General features: G+C 40.6%; 1 pseudogene; it reads right to left on the reverse strand.

Annotated features, from left to right (window-relative positions):
• Positions 1–1796: 1796 nt before the first annotated feature.
• Positions 1797–19388, reverse strand: part of LOC148012975 (transcription factor TGA2.1 pseudogene) — a 29090-nt pseudogene continuing 11498 nt past the window's right edge.

Raw genomic sequence — 19388 nt, forward strand, 5'->3', positions numbered from 1 at the left:
CTATGGAGGTGAATGAAAAGTTATCCATCAAGGATACATCAGCACTAGCAGACATTGGGAGGTATAGGAGGTTGGTTGGCAGTCTGATCTACTTGTGTAACACTAGACCAGATATCAGTTTTGCTGTTGGTGTTTTGAGCAGGTTCTCAAACAAGCCTCATGAGCGTCATTGGGAGGCTGGGATGCGGGTGCTCAGATACTTGAAGAAAACTCTTGACTATAGTATCACATACAGTTTCGGAACTTCTCTTGTGGGGAACTGTGACTCAGATTGGGCAGGAGACAGTGATTCCAGGAAGTCAGTTTTTGGTTATTGTTTCTCTTTGGGGAATTTTCTCTTGGATTAGTAAGAAGCAGCCAACAGTGGCATTGTCTTATACTGAAGCATAATACAATGCAGCTTGTTTTGCTACATGTGAAGCAGTATGGTTGAGAAGGATTCTATGGCATATGGGAGTGCAGGATGAAGAAGCAACTATGCTGAGATGTGACAATTAGAGTTGCATTGCCATTGCCAACAATCCAGTGTTTCATGCATGCACCAAACATATAGAGATCCAGTATCACTATGTGCGTGATTTGATGGAGGATGGGATAGTGGAACTGGTCTACTGTCCAACAGAGGAGAATGGAGCAGATATATTCACCAAATCACTTACGAAGGATCTGCTTCAAGTTCATCTTCAGAGACTCGGCATTGGGTCGAGGAGATAGTTCACCTATGGGTGGACATTGAGGGGGGGTGTTAGATATGATCAATGCCCCACCCTCATTAGGTGCTACCAATGATCCATGGTGCTCAAAGTTGTAAGGCCCCCATTATGAGGAGAAGCCAAATGTGAGCCCAGACATTGGTTGAGTCCTGACTTGTATATCAGATGAGGCCTATGTGATCGGATGGCAAAAAGGTGACCATTGTGGGTCTAATCTTTGGGTTAGGTCGTTGGATGCACTGCCTTTCTTTTCAACAATATCACAAATCCAAATTCTCTCCCAGAGCTGCACAAGTAATTTTACAAGATATGGTGATCCCCATGTTCACGAAGCCGATCGATTTCATGATCCACACAACAAGGTCTTCATTTGTGGCAGAAGTGCCATATTTCATGAAATCAATCTCCTTCCCACAGGCTCTACCAGCACACAATCTCTATCTTTGACACTTTATCTTGTTGTCCCATATGCTAGCACATTATCCGATTAAACACTTGGCACTACTCAATCTGGCCCACTATATCTTCTACATAATCTTCTCTTTTTGTTTCCCTCCATTAATGTTCTTCACCATTTTCATCTCCCTTATCCCATATAGAACAACTCACACCATATGCCACCATATGAACAAGCCCCAAATCATGTAAAATCTAGCCTTAATGACTTAATATCCAGCTCATCACTCAAGCCAAACGTTGGAAAATTGGCACTTTCCTTTGCAGCGACAATCATGTAGGCTTTGAAGATTAAGTCAATTAAAAATGTGCCTTCTCCTCCTACCACGTAGCAATCGCAACATTGCCTGCTGCAATGAGGTTTCCATACCTGAACAAAGAGCAACCACGTCAGTAGAAAATGCCATTTAGCACCCACCTTGTTGCTACTCCAGCTCATCAACAATATGTGAACAATACTCTCTCTCTCCCTGCAATTTCTAGTTCACTATCCACAACTAAATAACTACTTAAGTAGAAACAAACTCTTGTCCTTCCACTCTTATAGGTCCAATATCCTACAACCAATTCGGTCCCTCTAAATACCTACTCTTCTCAAAAATCAGCTTCAAAATTATCCATTGAAGCTCATATTGATCCAGCATCCTCCAAACTTTGAAGGTTTGCTCGTATAGTTGCAATGTCCTCCACTTCAAGTAATTCTTTCCCTATTGCTCTCATTATCACCACTCTTAGACCTCCATCTCCAAATTCCCCTTCAATGCCCATTACTCTCTTCAACTCTTCTGACTCCAACACTGATGAAGTTCACTCCCAACAAACTCCTTGCTACAAAAGCTTACATGACCTTCATCTCCAAGCCAACATTGCCGTTGAACAAGCTCAAGAGTCACCTCCAACCACCATTCCCAAGCCGCCAAACTACCCTTCTATCAATCAAGCACATTGGAGTCATGAAGCCTCTCAATGGCAAGCTGCAATGCTTGTAGAATACAAGGTTCTTCTTCATAACAACACTTGGACATTGGTTCCACTTCTTCTTAGAGAATTTTCAATCAGTTGCAAATGGGTACTTTGCAAAAAGCTCAAACCACATGGCTCTATTGACAAGTATAAAGCCTGACTTGTAGCTTGTGGTTTCAAAGAAATTGAAGGCCTCCATTACGGAAGTACATTCTCTCATGTTAACCTCCTTATGAGTATTACTCTCCATGTTTGCTCATTTCAAATTAATTCTTCATCATGTTGATGTCAAAAAATTCCTTCTTACATGGTCACTAAAATTTTGTGGATCCAAAATTTCCAACTCATGTCCATTTATTGCATAAAGATCTTTATGGCTTGAAACAAGCACCAAGGCAATGATACACTCGCATTCATTCTCACTTAATACACCATGGATTTAGAAAGCTAGATATTGATCATAAAATTTACATTCTTCTTCAGAGCAAAACCATCATTATACTAGGCCTCTATGTTGATGACATTCCCATTCTTACCAACTCTTCTCATGCCATGTCCAAAGCTAAATCTAATATATCTTCAAAGTTTGCTATCACAGATTATGGTCCTATGCATTATTGTATTGGCATTGAAATTGAATAGTCACCCACATCTATCAAAATGCATCAACATACCTACATTATGCCTATTCTCTCACGTTACTCCATGCTCCACTGTAATCCCATGGTCACTCCACTTGCCCAAAATCTCCAACTGAATCCATCCTCATCTCATTCTCTTTCAACTGAGCAAGCTTGTGAAATAGAGACTATCCCTTATATGAAAGCACTTGGATATCTTTAGTATGTAATTACTTTTACCCGTCCAGATTTGTCTTATGCAAGACATATTCTTTCCAAAGCCATGCATCAACCCACTTATGAAAATTGGAAGCAACGCAAATGTGTCTTACAATACGTGAAGACAACATCTAATGTGGGGATATGTTTTACAAAAGACAACAATGATTTTCTTTTAAAAGCATATTCGGATTGTAGATTGGGGTGATGATCTTTTTACCCGAAGATCTCTCACTAGTTTTATCATTACACTAGCAAGAGGTCCCATCTCATGGAACACAAAAAAAAACACTTCGTATCACTTTCTACTACGGAAGTAGAATATGTGGCATGCAGCATGGCTTCCCAAGAAGTTATTTACCTTAAGTATCTCTTGGAAGATATCAGCTTTGGATATCCGCATCAGCAAATTCCCATCTTCACCAAGTCAACAACAAAGCATCGATCTCTGCTATTCAAGGCCCTAAATTCACTCTGAAACTCTGCCATATTGATATGAGATATCATTTTGTACGTGAATTAGTTGAAAATTCCTATATCATCCTTCAATATGTACCCTCATGTGATAATGCTACCGATTTCCTCACCAAATCAGTTCCCTACTTGAAGCATACAATTGCCATGTAAATCCTTTGCATGCTTTGATGGGGAGGGGAAAATATTCTAGTTGAATTGGTAAATTGAATGTAATCTTTTTTTTAATGTAGATTTCCTATGGAATCCTTTTGAGGGGGTATATGAGGATAAAAGTTTGGATAAGATAAGGATAAGCAAATATGTGGACAAAAGGATCCCATACATATCCACTTTGTAAATATCTCAGATATTTAGAGAAGAAGCTCACCTACCTCATTTAATGTACCATGTATATATATAGCTACCAGTAATGAAATGATCAACTGCAGTTCACTCCATTTTCTACATTGTCTCTATCTCTTTCTCTTATTGTGCATAGTGTCCTTTCATCTACAAATTCCTAGTTTTCACTACAATCATTTGATGTATCAACGAGCTTGAGCCGATAGAGCTAGTGTTGGACCCATTTTTTGGTCTTAATACTCTACAATGTATTACAAGTTTTATTCAATCTCTATAGGCCATATACACAACAATACCATAGGGTTTGGAGACCTTAGTTTGGACCTAAGAGAGGTGAATAGACCAAATAGTGTGTTTATAGGTTGTAGGAATGTTCTGTACAGTAAGAAAAGAATATTTCAAAAATATTTAACTTTAAATCTAAAGTACAATGCTATAGCTAATCCTAAAGAGCTATTTGTTATCTTCATTTTTCATAAAATATTTCTTGATTCTGATATCGGGTGAAAAGTTATAGCCACTTTTTTGATAGGAGGTCGTTGTAGATAGTTAGGTATAATTTACTATTTTGCTTTGGAACCACCTCCCTTACCTAATTTCAAAGTGGCATTTTTAGTAAATCTACCTTGCCTCCATATACTAAGCTTTTTTAAGAGCAAAATCATAAGGATCAATGAAGTACAACTCAATATATCATCCATTTATTGATAGTCAAAGTTCTTTCTATTGCACCTACTCAAATGGCTAAGAACAAGTTATTGAGAATATGAATAAAGACTTGGTTGAATATCAAGAAAAGATTAACTCATCAATGAGGGTGACAAATAAAGGGCTAAATATTATTGGTAAGAGCAACACAAATGATGAGTCACATTGGCCTAGAAATCATCAAGATATGCAGCCTTTGGCTGAAGCAAATGTACCACATGATTCTAATGAGTACCAACAACTTTCTCAAGGGATTGATAGCATGAATGAGAGTATCATTCAATTGAATCATATGATAGATGAAATTTTGGTCAACTTATTTTTCATTTTGAGAAGTTTGGACAGCATAATTACTCATTGGATTCAAAGTTGGACCAAATGATTTCCATTCTCAACAACTTAGGCAATAAATGGCCAATCAATCTATCAATGATAATGGTGCATCAATTCCAAATGATAATGTGAAATTGTTAACCCCGGTGCAAATAAAGTGAAAAAAATCAAAAGATATAGGGCAAGGCAAAAAAAGGTTGTCCAACACAAAAAAATAGGAAGAAAAAGGCCAAAAGTGCAGGAGAAACTTTAAAAGTCTAGGGCAAGTGCAAAAAGGGAAATACACAATTTAAATATTAAAAGACACCCTAAATTTTTGTAAAAGAGCACCAATCTCCCTCCCGTGCAATTTGTAAATGTAGACGGACGTGGGTGAAATAACAATATAAATAGGAAGGGAATAGGAAAAGAGAACATAGGCTAAAATGACCGATCATGTAAAGAAGGGATGGGCACCCTAGGAGGAGGTAGGGCATGCATAAAATGCAAAAACTGAATGAAGAAGCTTATTCTTGTGTGTGGCCAAAACCAGCTCTCTTCTTCTTCCTCTTCTTGTTCTTGCTTGTGCTTGTCTTGAGAGAGGGAGTGTGAGGGAGTGAGTGTGTGATAGTGATGGATTGTGGTAGAGAAGCTCTCCATCTTCTCTTCTCTTCTCTTCTCTTCTCTTGCATACAAAAATGGAGCTTGGAGCTTGGAGCTTGAGGATTGAGATTGCTTGAGCTTTCATCTCGGATCATGGAGCTACTAGAGAGCTCTGGGAGGAGGCAACTCGATCAAGCATGAAGGTAAGATCAGTACACTCGTAGATATGAGAGTGTGCATGACTATATGAGAGATAGCCATTGCACTTGGCTTGAAACACTTGAAACAATAAGTGATCCATGGGTCTTAGCGATCAAGTTTCCACATTTTTGTTCCATTGTGCCAAGTCAAATGGATTCAAGTTTTGGGTGCTTGCATGCTCTGAATCGAGCATTGAAGTAGGGTTTGCCCCGAAAAATGATGCTTGAGATAGGTAGGAAATGAGGGAGTCCGAGGGAATTTGATCTCCTTTTGCAAGTAATTTTTTTGGTTTTTAAAATTTAGGTGAGTAGGATGGAGTAGCATTGGTGTTTGCTTTGTGTTTTGGATGCATTAAGGTAGGAAGAAACAAGGAAAAGAAGGGAAACAAATAGTAGGGTTATTGTTATTAAAACAAGTTAAAAGAGGGTGAAAAAGAGATTAGATGCATTAAGGGCGCAAAGAGAGAGAAGGGGGAAGTAAAGGAGCAAGAGAGAAGGGGTTCAAGAGGCCAAGAAGAGGGGGAGAGAGCTCATTTGTGTGTATTGAGTCAAGAGAGAGGTTGAGAGATAAAGAGAGCTATATAGGGCAATGCAAGCACAAATTTTCTCACCGATTCATATTATTGTATCCCCAAGCCCTATAGGTATGGTCTAAGTGTCATTTGATACTTGTTGATCATAGTCAGTGTTGAGAAACGTGGACCTGGCTATGGTGGATGCAAGTCAAACACACGATACATTATTATAATAAGGAATTGTAACTCAAGTGAATTAAGTTCAAAGATAGATTAACTTGGACTCATAAACAAAATCTTGAGTGACTCAATTGATAGTACCCTTACCTTGAAATAAGTGTCAAGCACATGCCTTTATAGCTTTTTGGATAGTACCACTTTTCCTCTTTGTGCTTACGGGATTTTAGACATCTCTTCCTAGAGCATTCATCATTGTCTCTCTCTCATAAAAAGCCATTTATGGGCAAGCCTCTATGGGCATACATACAAGCATCATTTGCTATTCTCAACACCCCCCTCAAATGATGAGTTCCTACCCTTGCTGGCTTTTGCCCCCCTTGCATGCAAACATGGACCAGGAGACTAGCTCTTTGGCAGCATAGTCAAGTTAAGGCTTGAAACTTTACATTCTTGGTAGGGTTTTTACATCCACTATGGGAAATAAAATCTACTATGGGAAATAAGGATCCAATTTGGGAGGGTTTTTGTTATCGGCAGTGGAGAATATTTTCTTCAATTTTTTTTTGTGTTTCTTTCGCACTCTTTGGTGCAGGCTTTAATCTTCTTGGACTCCTTGGTCTTCATGCTCTTTGCCTTTGTTGTGATTCTTGTCCCTTTGTTAATGTGTGGTACTTCTCCTTTTTGCTTTATGATTTTACAAATGAACACATTGATGGGTTCATGGGGTTGGTTTGACAAACTCTCATACATTGAAGTTCGGGATACATGAATTTTTTGGATTTTATTTGGCTCAATGGATAGACAATCATTGAAAGGGCTTGACATGGCAATAAAAAACTTCAAAAGCTCAGATGGGCAAAAACCTCCCATCCACATGAAGCATCTCTTTGCAGGACTCTTCCACATACTAGACACGATATGAAATACATATGCCTTGATAGCTACCCCCTTGAGGCGGAACAACTCATCATAGTGAGTCATACCATTATCAATGAGCAAGCGCAAGTTGGTGTCACTCACATGTGCCGTCAGTCCAAATATTAGCTCCGAGAGTTGCCTGTTCTGCTCTTCTACCCACCTTACACAATCCATATTGAATGCAACATCTCTGAATTCACGGATCTACCCGCATCTCCAAGTGCATATCCACCAACATAAACTCCCTATTGTCTAGCCTGATCAAGCTCTTGTTCAATTTGATTTAGCTTCACTCGGCTTGATTCTAGTTGTTGGACATAGGATTTTTTCTTAGACGGATTTTACGAGTAGCTCCCTAGTTTTGAGCAAGCCTTCTAAGAACCTTGGAGTTTGTAAATTTTGAGATATTGTTATGATTAGAAGACCTCGAAGCAACAACTATGTCTCCACGGTTCTCATTTTCTAGCTTATCCTCTTTGATAAGTGATCGATCTGATCAATCTTTTCCTTTGACTTTTGAGAGGGCCTTCACCTCCTGCTTGCCTTTTTCCTCTGCTTACTGGACTAACTATCCCCCAACTTCTTTCACAAGCATGCCCTTAGCGTGTTGGTAAGCTGCCCCCTTACTTAGTACCTCCAATGCGAACCTCACATCAAGTTTCTTGACTAGCACCTCCTTCCTTGAGCTCCTTCACCTTGTACAAGACAATGGATGTGTGGATGGATTAAAGAAATTGAGATGGAAAATAGGATTTTGATGGCATCAAAATAGGAAGGATTTAAAGTATGCAGGGGAAGAAGTAAGATGCGTCCACTAGCTATCTAGCTTAGCCATGGCTTTGATACCATGTTGAGAAACACGGACCTAGAACTCGGCTATGGTGGATGCAAATCAAACACACGATACATTATCAGAATAATGAATTGTAACTTAACTAAATTAGGTTCCAAGATAGATTAGCTTGGACTCATAAACATAATCTTGAGTGACACAATTGATAGTTCCCTTACCTTGAAATAAGTGTCAAGTACATGCCTTTATACCTTTTTGGATAGCACCACTTTTTCTCTTTGTGCTTATGGGATTTTAGACATCTCTTACTAGAGCATTCATCATTGTCTCTCTCTCTCTCTCATACAAAGCCACTTATGGGCAAGTCTATGAGCATACATACAAGCATCATTTGCTATTCTCAATAGTCAGGAATCTGGTTGCAATATCAGAGTAGGTGCTTGGAGTATTTGATCAAATTTTTTCCTTTTTGGACGCCTGTCCTGCCTCACTTAAACACCATCTTTGGTATGTACTCAAATGGTCTGGAATCTAACTCAAATTTTTTGAGTCATTCATACGACAATAAAATCGTCCGAATCTGATACTTGGACTCAAACCTTGAACCTCTCAACCTCAGATGTGGCCTTGGATGCAACCTCGGATGGTTGAGGCATCATGCTCGGGTGAGCACTGCAACTCGTACACTACAACTCAAACAAGTATACATAATAATATTTTTGGCACATCAAACCCATCCTAGGGTTGGTAGAGCCTGAGTCAAAGCTAGGTGACACCCCCATAGGCCTCTAGATGCATGTAACGGCTCATAGAGCTGATAAACTCAAGAATCGCGACCTGATGGTCCAGAAATGACTAAGATAAGAGACCATTAGTTTCTTATCCTACTAGAGACCTGAATTAGCTAACCAAACTTGCTATCCCTTAGATCACGCATCTAGAATGCAGTAGAGATCGGAACGGACCATCAAGAGTGGTCATCACCCATACGAAGAAGCTGTAATTAGTTGAAACTAATTAGTTGACACTTTCCAATTAGTTGAAACTAATTGGAAAGTGTCATATGCATTGCTTCCATTTACCTTGCACATCTGTATCACTTAAATACTTGGAGTGCATTGGAAAAGCAAAAAGCTTAATTTTGCACAGTGCACATCAATAAGCACCACTTGAGCATTTGAGTGCATGTAACATTGAGAATTTTTTTGAATAACAAGAAACTCACACAAGATAGCATAAGTCAACAAAACCCAATAGTAGAAGAAGACCCCTAGATGCCAGACGAGTGACCAAGAAAACCAATCATTGAAGACTGAGAGGCTTGAGTTATCAAGCCGAGAGCAACAAAGACCAACATGATTAGGGACGCAACTTTACTTGATCTAATAAACCTGACCGATACCCTAGTTTCTTAGGAAAGTTCTGACATGTCAAGAACTAGCACCAACCCTAGAGACGATGAATTCGACTTGGGGGAATTCCCAATTGATATCCAATAGCTTATAAGCTAGTATGACCTGTGAACCAGAATGGTGCATCATGGTAGACCAATCGAGGAGATCATAACCAATATCGAGAAAGAGAGAAAGCTAGTAAGAAAAGTACTACAAAGCATAACCACCTATAACCAAGAGCATCAAGCTTAGAAGCTAAGACAAGACATAGAAATGCGTGAGGTCCAACACATCTTGGCTCTCGCCAACAGAACTAGGATAGGACCAAATGTTGAGAGGGAGAGAGCAGTAGAGGTAGATCTTACACTGAGCAAGCTTCTTATGAAGCAACTTTTAGATAATGTAGTTGATTGCAAAGAGCAGAGCAGAGCAATGCTAGCAACTACATTGCTATTGGGGCTACAAATTACCCCAAACTCTAGCCAAGATACCTGCGGTTGCTAAGTAACTCAACAAGTAGTATCAGCCCAACACTGTACAACTTTGTAGAGTAGTCTGAGAAAGTATGCGAGACAAATGACCTCACAAACCTTGCTCAACATGCACAAGCTTTTAGACTTTGCCTAGGAGACAAAGGAAGGAAGAAATACACTAGCCTAGATAATGCCGAATGCAATAATTTTAATAACCTCAAGAATCTAATTGTTAAGAGATTCTCCAAGGCGGGATACTCTAATAACCCCAGTGTTAGGTTGATGAATGCCATCAAAAGGGACAAGGAGAATATCCAAGACTACAATACTCGCGGTGAAGTCCCTTTGAGAGAATCCCAGTGATAGAATGACCTCATGAATGAGTAGTCTCCAGTATATTCACGAATGGAATTCGAAGCAAAGAGCATTACAAGGCCTTATAGTGAGAAAATTGAACATGTAGAGGCATGTGCTAGCCAGGGCTTCAAAGAAGCCATACATGTGGATGACTTGCTCAAGGAGAGAAGCTCAAGAGCCACAACTTGAGATAGAACTACCTCTAGATCCTCAAAGAGAGCTATACCCATTAGCAAAAGATCTAGCTAGAGCACATATGACAAGGGAAAGAGTGTTGACTAGAGCTAGGAGTTGGCGGACATGAAGCTAGAGTTGGCTAAGCTTCAAGAGATGATGAGAAGGCCCACATGACCTCATGTGCAATGCCTGCATTGCAAGGAAAATCACCTTCTAGCTAAGTGCATGGATCCTATATTGAGACCATGTGCTAATTGCGGTAGGTTTGGCCATGGTGTGATGCATTGCAAATTGCTGAGATAATTCCCATACCCAAAACCACACAATAAATCATATAACCTAGCAAATAGGCAACCAAAATTCAGAAGGCAAGCTCCATTAGCTCTCTTAGTACCCAATGAATCAAAGCCAACCATCCCTAGGATGCACATCAACCCTTTAGGGAAACCTAGACTACTTGGACCCATTGTGACCTATACACCAAGTGACACTTCAATACATTATGTAGAGGAGCCAAATGAGGATGAAGCATATGTAAACCTTTACATCTCATATGACAAGAGGGTAACCCCATCTTGATGGATTTTGAATTAGTGCACATGATGGAATTAGGCAGGGGAAGCGGTAGAGGTCTAAGAGGACAAAACCAAGAACCCATCGCATGCTCGTCGACTTGTGGTCACCCATGGCATATCTCATCTCGTTACACCAAAAGGAAGCAAATAATCAAGACAAGGCTAACTAGAGATGTCCAAAATACGGGATCAGATGCTTGTATGCAGAGTGTCCTATGTGGAAGACCTCTATTAGTTCGACAATTGTGCTATCCGTACCATTGGGGCTGTTTAGAGTTGAGACACTTGATGGTGAGGCCATGCCAATTCCATTGAATGTCATGAACTGAGCACAAACTAAGCAGGAAAGTATTTCATTACCTAGACGTAGCAACCTTGATGCATCTTCAATAGGGAAGAATAGCCATAGGAGAATGAGAAAGAGGGCTGAGGTAAGGGTCACACTCAAGATAGAAAATACCACTATATTACCCAAGGGAAAGCAAATCATGGACGCATAAGCGAAGGCATTTTCTCTCCTAAGATCGTAGAAAAGGGGAGTGCCAAGATTGGGGAGTATTTTGATCGGAGGCACAATTAGAAAGTAGTAGATAAGGTCAAGGAGTGGGTGAGAGAAGCCCAAGAGCACCTAAAGGATGCTAAACCCATCATTGAAGACAAGATTGATGAGCTCTCTAGCATGAGCACACCAGTCTTGCCTCCATGGGTAAGATCAAGAGATACATTTGCACTGCATGTAGCACCGTGTAGACAAAGCCTAGATGTCACAGGTAGGAAGATTTCCCAAAATCATTGGCAAAAGAGTGTAGAGCTTGATGAAAAGCAAGTGGTTGGCAATTTGCTCACGACATATCAGCCCCTGTCACTCTACCTCTGGGAGAGCTCCTTAGGTAGAACCCAACACTATGGCAAGTGTTGAAGCAATGGGTAGAAGGACATGATGAGCTTGGACTGACTGACTTTCCTAAACATGATGCAACAATGCATATGCTTAACTTAGCCCTAAAGTCAGTGTCTAAGTCCTTGCATGTAAACTCTTTTTGGGAAGGCATGGATAGAGGCTTTATAGAGACGGTCACCAGAGGGTTAATAGAAAGACATTAGAAAGCCTTTAGCTCAACTTAAATCATTCAAAACAATCAAGAATCCATAAACAAGCTTCCAAACGCTCTCAAACTTTATTAATCATTATTCTAACCTCTCATACAGAAGAAAAATAGAGCAAAATAGAAGCTCAACAGAACCAATCAAATACTAACAGGACATCAACAAAACATGTCAAAATATCATGTCTCCACTATGAAACATCATGAGCTTCTTAAATGCATGCAGTCTTACTTGTTGTAGCATTAGGAGAAACCACAAGAAAGGTAATCATAGATACAAGAGCAGGAGTCAGCGTACTCAGCCATACAGTCTTGGGGTAACCCACTTGTGGAGGCTGCAAGGTTTAATGTCACGTTGGCTATCGGGATGAAGGTTAGACCATTTGGAGTACTAGAAGATTGGCCCTTGAAGATAGCAAGAGTTTAGTTCTCAGAGAAGATTGGGGTAATAGTCTAATGGTCTTAGGCAACATATTGGAAGCTGTAAGAGTAAGGATGGACACCTAGAAGACCATGCCAGTTGACCTAGATGCCATCTTTGCCATCTTGAAAAAGGAGGCGCACAAGTCAAAAATTCCTACAGGCCACTAAGAAAGTACATCCCTTGCCCCAGTTATGAGTGATATTGGATGCATGTGCTAGTCACCATCGATCTAATGTTCTGAGTGCTGCGAGGATAGCCAATGAGTCCCACAAAGCCACACCATCTTAGTTGCCAAAGAGTAGGACCACACCATGAGTACCACTCTACATGATGGCCAGGAACTCTAGCAGTCGACCAACACCTCTCGCTTTCCATGTTCCATCTTACAAATTCAAACTCAAAGGGATTCTTGAGCACTTGATGAGAGCTAGCTAGTAACCCAGCTTCTACCAATCTCAAACCCCTCAAGGACCTCATGGAGGATATGAAGTGGCAGTGGACCAAAGTGCATGACTTGAACCTATTGTACGATTGGGCACTAATCAGAAATAAAAATAAGGCTAAGAGTGGAATCCTAGAAAATGATGAGTAGTTAGAATATGATTATTCAAATGACCAACAGCATGAAGATTGCTACTCTACAAATGAGAAAAGTAAGGAAGAGACTGAGACAGTAGAGTATGATACAGAAGATCGAGTGATAGAATAGACACGAAGAGACAAAAGAGACCGAGAGTGCTTCAAGAAGTTCAAAAAGGGCAACAAAGTAGTGATATTGCTAGGAGATAAGAGGCAAGGAGACATGCAAGCAAACCAATGGAAGGGCATGCTAAGGTCAAGGAAGTTAACTTAATAGGGAAAGGGGAAAATCCTTGACCCGTATTCATAGCAGACGACCTAACTGAGAAAGAGGAGGCTGATCTCATCGTTCTCCTGGGAGAGTACATGGATGTGTTTACTTGGTCCTTAGATGAAATAAAAGGAGTAGATCCAAGGGTTGTGACTCATAACATCCCTATGACTCTCGATGCAACACCAGTTAAGCAACGACCATACCCAATGAATCCAAAGCATACACATGCCATTAAGGAGGAGACATATAAGTTGTTAAAGGCTAGATTCATCTACAAAATTGATCACACATTGACTAGGTGCCACCTATAGTAATTGTCCTGGTGAAGAAGAAAGGAAAGATTTGAGTGTGTGTGAATTTTAAAAAGGTCAATGTTGTGACTAAGAGGGACAACTGTCCACTATCCTACATGGAGCACATGCTCTCAAAAGAGTAGCATGAAAAGAAGCCTACAATTTCCTAGATGGCTTCTCAGGCTACAACCAAGTGCATGTGCACCTTAATGTGCACCAACTACCTTTCAATGCCTCATATGTGCCATCTTCAAAGTCATACTTAGGTGAGAATTGGAGGTGTTTTTTGAGATCTATGTGTCCACTCCAGTTGGAGGGAGAACCTAGAAAACTTCTCATAGTCTTTGAGTAATGTAGACTGTATAATCTCTCTTTGAACCCCCTAAAGTGCAATTTTTGGGTAAAATACAAATGTATCCTAGGACACGTAGTGTCTAAGAATGGCATTGCTAGAGACTTATCCAAAGTCAGAGTCATTGTCAAACTACCACCACCCACAAACTATAAGGGACTTCGGTGTTTCTTGGGACACACATGATCGGTGATTCATTCTAAATTATGCATTAATCACTAGATCCCTTTACAAATTGTTGATTGTATTTGAGCCGACCGAGGAATGCCAACATGCCTATGAGGAACTAAAGAAGGCTCTTATGACTGCACTAAGCCTACGAGCCCCATATTGGAACATAACATTCCACGTGCACATTGATGCATCAAAGTTCACAGTGGGAGCTATTTTGTGCTAACATGGTGAACATAATCTCAATTATCTTGTGAGCTTTTCTAGCAAACAACTCATGGATATGGAGATGAATTACTCTACAAAAAAAAGGAAAGGCCTACCTATGGTGAACATAATCTCAATTATCTTGTGAGCTTTTCTAGCAAACAACTCATGGATATGGAGATAAATTACTCTACAACAAAAAGGAAAGGCCTACCTATGGTATTTGTTGTAAAGAAGTTTCATTATTATCTTTTAGCTATACCCTTTATCTTCTTTGTTGACCATCAGGCTTTGCTTTAGTTGGTGAACAAACCTTGTGCTACAAGACACATAGCTAGATGGTTACTTTGCTTCTAGAATTTGACTTCTCTGTGGTTTTATGAAAGGGCAAGCAGCATTACATGGTAGACCATGTGTCTTGCATACCCATAGGAGAAGTTGCTAAACAAGGAATCATAGATGACTTACATGATGCACACCTTTTCAACATGTCCAATGAACGAGACTTGTTTAGGGCCGATCTAGCACCGTATTGGGGTAGATGACATAGTCCAAATCCTAGAGCATGGATTTCCTAAAAGACCTATAGAGAAGGCTAGGCTAAAGTGACTTATCCTCAAGATTTAGCCCTATCAGTTTTAATAGCCTGCCAGCTCTATACGCTAGGATAGGATGGGCCATTGCAAAGGTGTGTGTGTAAGCATGAGATGCATGATGTACTTGTTGAAACACATGGTGTAATTGCTAGAGGATACTTTAGTGGAGCCACTACACCATGCAAGGTGTCACGATCTCAAGTGGTCCACCCTATTCTGTGATGTAGACGACAAGTGCCAAAGGACCAAAATTCCCATCTGTAAGGACAAGATGGAGTTGACCCCAGTAATAACATGACAACCTTTTGAAAAATGGGGAATCGACTTCATCGGGCTGATCAATCCCACATCACAATATTCATAAGCAAATTACATAATTGTAGCAATGGATTATCTCACAAAATGAGCAAAAGCTTGAGCCACCAAGAAGAATGACATTAGGACCATAGCTAAGTTCCTTTTTTAGGAGCAGGTGATCTCACTATTCAGGTTTCCCATCAAACTAAGTTAGTTTTCAAGGCACACACTTCATTAATGAAGTGATTGCCCATTTACTATCCACCTTCTTGATCATCCATAGGAAATCCTCACCATACTACCCTCAAGCTAACGGTTAGGCGGAATCCACGAATAAGATCCTAGTAAATGTCTTAACTAAGGTAGTCTCCACCTCGCACACTGATTGGGACAATAAGCTCATGGTAGCACTATGGACCTATAGGAAAACTTATAAGATGGGGGGAACATCATTCAAACTGATGTATTGGATTGAAGGAATTTTACCAGTGGAGTTCTTTCTTCCAAGTTTAAGAGTGGCAGTCCAAGAGAGATGGGATGGAAAGGAATCATGGATGGAGTGCTGGTAGAGTTAGAACACCTATATATAAGAGTCGACTCCTAAACACCATGCACTGACTTGTGAGAAGGCAAGATGTAGGAGCTAGTTTGACAAACATGTCAAACAATGCGACTTTGAGTAGAGAAACCTAGTGTTGTAGTACTCTGTAAAGGGCCATAAGAAAAAGATGAAGTTTAGAGGATTGGGACCTTTCAAGGTCCACAACGTTAGTCAAACCGACAATGTAGACCTTGAGAATCTAGAGGGAGAGAGCATAGGCTTCTTTAATTGTAGTTGCCTCAAGAAGTATTATCCTCCAACGCATGAGCCTCCAGTGTTGGAACTACCAATGAATGTAAGAGTTGCCACCATCCACTGAAATAGAGGACAAGGATGTGGAAGTAGTAGCACCTGCCTACTTGCATATATCGGTCACTACCCAAATAACACATACCTTTGATGCACTCACAAAACAAGGGAGCTAACTTTAATATTCTTGCACATGACCATTGGACCCTCAATGGTTAGCCCCAGTTGCAACCTACTAATGCTAAACTCAGTCCATTTGGGGGGCACTCTTACTCACTATTGTGAAAGTGCAAAGTAGTGGTCTCTATTGAGACTAAAAGCCTACCAATGATCTTCTATGTGTTGCCCAATAGTAAGGTTGTCGGTAAGGAAACACTGCTAGGATGTGCATCCAAGAAACAAGCACACTACAATGTTGATTATGACTCATAGCATATTCACCTTGCCATTGGCAATGTTTGAATACTAACAACTTTTAGTAAGGGCAGCGTAGCTCCATCTAAGCCCACAGTGTTGAGATATCGAGCTCCACTCGTGATACGCCAGGGTGACCGTTGTGTATTTATGTCACCGACTTGTCAGTTGCAGATGCGGTTGGTACACCGCCCATGAATAATAGCTACATGATAGCTATCCTTATCTACTCTAGTTCGTGGCTCAGTTAGTATGCCACCTTAGTTAGTTGAGTTTGGTTTGAGACCCATATATAGGGTTCTTCTATTTCTTTGTACTAGAGTTTTTTTGGCTTACACAACTAAGAAGAGGAAAACTGTTTTCAGCCTCCACCCTTGTGCGTATTTCCCCCATTGTGCAAGCAAGAAAGCTTCAAGTGAGAATCCTTCCTTCTCTCCCACAATCTTGACATGGTATCAGAGCCTTGTTCGTGGTAAGGAGCTCAAGAAAGCAAGCCAAGCTCGCGGTGTTCTGGTAAGAGGAGCAGTGTTGCTTTCATTTTCTGTTTTGGGAGCAGATCTCTGCAGGTAGCACAGCCGGAAATTGCAAGAGTGCAGTGTCTCAGGTTGAGACGCCCTTCGCGGTGAAGCAACAGGGCAGTATATGCTGCGGGAAAAGGGCTTTAGCCCTTGGCGACCCTGTTTTTTTGATTTGAGGCCATTTCGGGGTCTGTTTTGGAGGCGGAAGTTTTCTGCACGCACTCAGGAAAACGCCCAGTTTTATGTTGTGCGATCACTCTTCTACAGGTCGGTGAAAAGTTACCACAGAAATTGCATCATATGCTTGTGTGCAGAGACATTGGGAGTTACAGAATCATCCTTGGTTCCTGTTTATGCAAAATCGTCACTAGGAAGTGACTGTGTGGTCAAATACCACTTTCGCCAGTTTTGCAGATTTGCCCTTGTGAGGGTGAAGCTGTGTTTTTTGCAGTGACAGAATTTTTTGCAGTATTCTGTAATGGCGTCTGATTCTCTTTCACAGATTGTAACTGAAAAGCTTGACAAGAACAACTTCCAAGCATGGAAGTTTAGAATGACAAATTTCCTTATGGGAAAAGGATATTGGGAATTTGTTGCAGGAAATGAAGAAGAACCAGTTCTTCCTGATGTTCCCAATCAACAGCAAATGCAGGCATTCAAAGCATGGCATGAGAGAGCCAGGAAAGTTATGTACTGGCTGTCTATCAGTATTTCAGACTCTATGATTGTGCATATTCAGGATGCAAGTATGCCAAAGGAGGCATGGGATACTTTGTCAAAAATGTATAGCACAAATACGCAAGCCAGGAAAATGCAGCTCAAGCAAGAGTTGCATAATGTGCAAAGAGAAAATATGAGCATCAATGACTACCACATGAAGGTGAAGAAGATTGCAGATGCACTTGCTTCCATTGGATTGCCAGTGGAAGATGATGATTTAGTTTCTGTGACCTTGAATGGTCTAGGAAAGGATTATGCACAGTTTCGGACATCCATTTCAGTTCGTGAAAGATTTCCTGATTTTGAGGAGTTGATTGCTCTTCTAATTTCTGAGGAGCAGAGAAATGGTGGTGCATCTTCTTCAGGAGGAACTTCAAAGGAAGCTGTCTTCTACTCAAATGCTGGAAGAGGTAGAGGCAGAGGTAGAGGAGGCCGATTTGGAGGCCGTGGTAGAAATCAGAATATGCAGCAAACTCAAGAAAACCAGTCCTATGGATATTGGGCTGAAGCAGTTGCTACAGCAGTCTACATAATGAACATGACTCCCACTGCAGGAATACATGGAATGACTCCAGAGGAGAGGTATACTGGTAGGAAACCAGATATTTCTCATTTGAAAATTTTTGGTTGCATTGCCTATGTACATGTGCCAGATGAGTTGAGATCCAAGTTGGATCCAAAAGCTGAGAAGTGCATCTTTATTGGTTACTCTCTGCAGCAAAAAGGGTATAGATGCTATAACCCCTCTACTCGTAAGTTTACAGTGAGCAGAGATGTTGTTTTTGATGAGATGAGTAGCTGGTATAAACCAGTAAATGTGATTGATGATGTAGATGCACAAAATGGTAATGCTGCACAGAATTCACAGCAGCAGTCACAAAATATTAGTGGACCTGGAGCGTCCTCTAGCAGTGGTTCACATTCTTCGCCATGGACAGGCAGATTGAGATCAGGAGAATCTTCTCAAAGTAATGCAGATAGTGGTATGTAGGTATCACGAAAAGGAAAAGAGAAGGTTGATCAGCCCATGTTTGATGTGAATGCAGGTCACTCTTATGTGGATGGTGAATCCAGTGGCTCAGAACAGAGCATTGATGATGAGTTGGGTATTCCTTCTATTGTTACACCTGGAGTAAGAAAGACCAGGGATGTTTTGAGAGCACCTGGGAGTGAATCTACTTTGCGCAGGTCTACAAGAGCTAGGTATCCTGTCGATAGGCTGAAATATGATGGATTTACAGCCATTCACTATGCATATATGGTCAAAGTGATACAGAAACCAGAACCCACTTCTTTTGAGCAAGCCATGGGAAAAGAAAAATGGGAGAAAGCCATGGATGAAGAAATGGATGCCTTGGAAGCAAATGCTACATGGGAGTTAGTACCTTTGCCTAAAGGTAAGAATGCAATTGGTTGTAAGTGGGTTTATAAGGTGAAGCACAATGCAGATGGTTCTGTGAATAGATACAAGGCAAGATTAGTAGTCAAGGGGTATGCACAAACATATGGCATTGACTATGAAGAAACATTCAGTCCGGTCGCAAGGATGGCAATCGTAAGAGCAGTCATTGCTATGGCTGCATCAAAGGGAT

This window comes from Lygodium microphyllum, chromosome 26, assembly GCF_053477565.2.
Source record: "Lygodium microphyllum isolate KBCC chromosome 26, Lygodium_microphyllum_v1.1.10, whole genome shotgun sequence".
Taxonomy (NCBI): domain Eukaryota; kingdom Viridiplantae; phylum Streptophyta; class Polypodiopsida; order Schizaeales; family Lygodiaceae; genus Lygodium; species Lygodium microphyllum.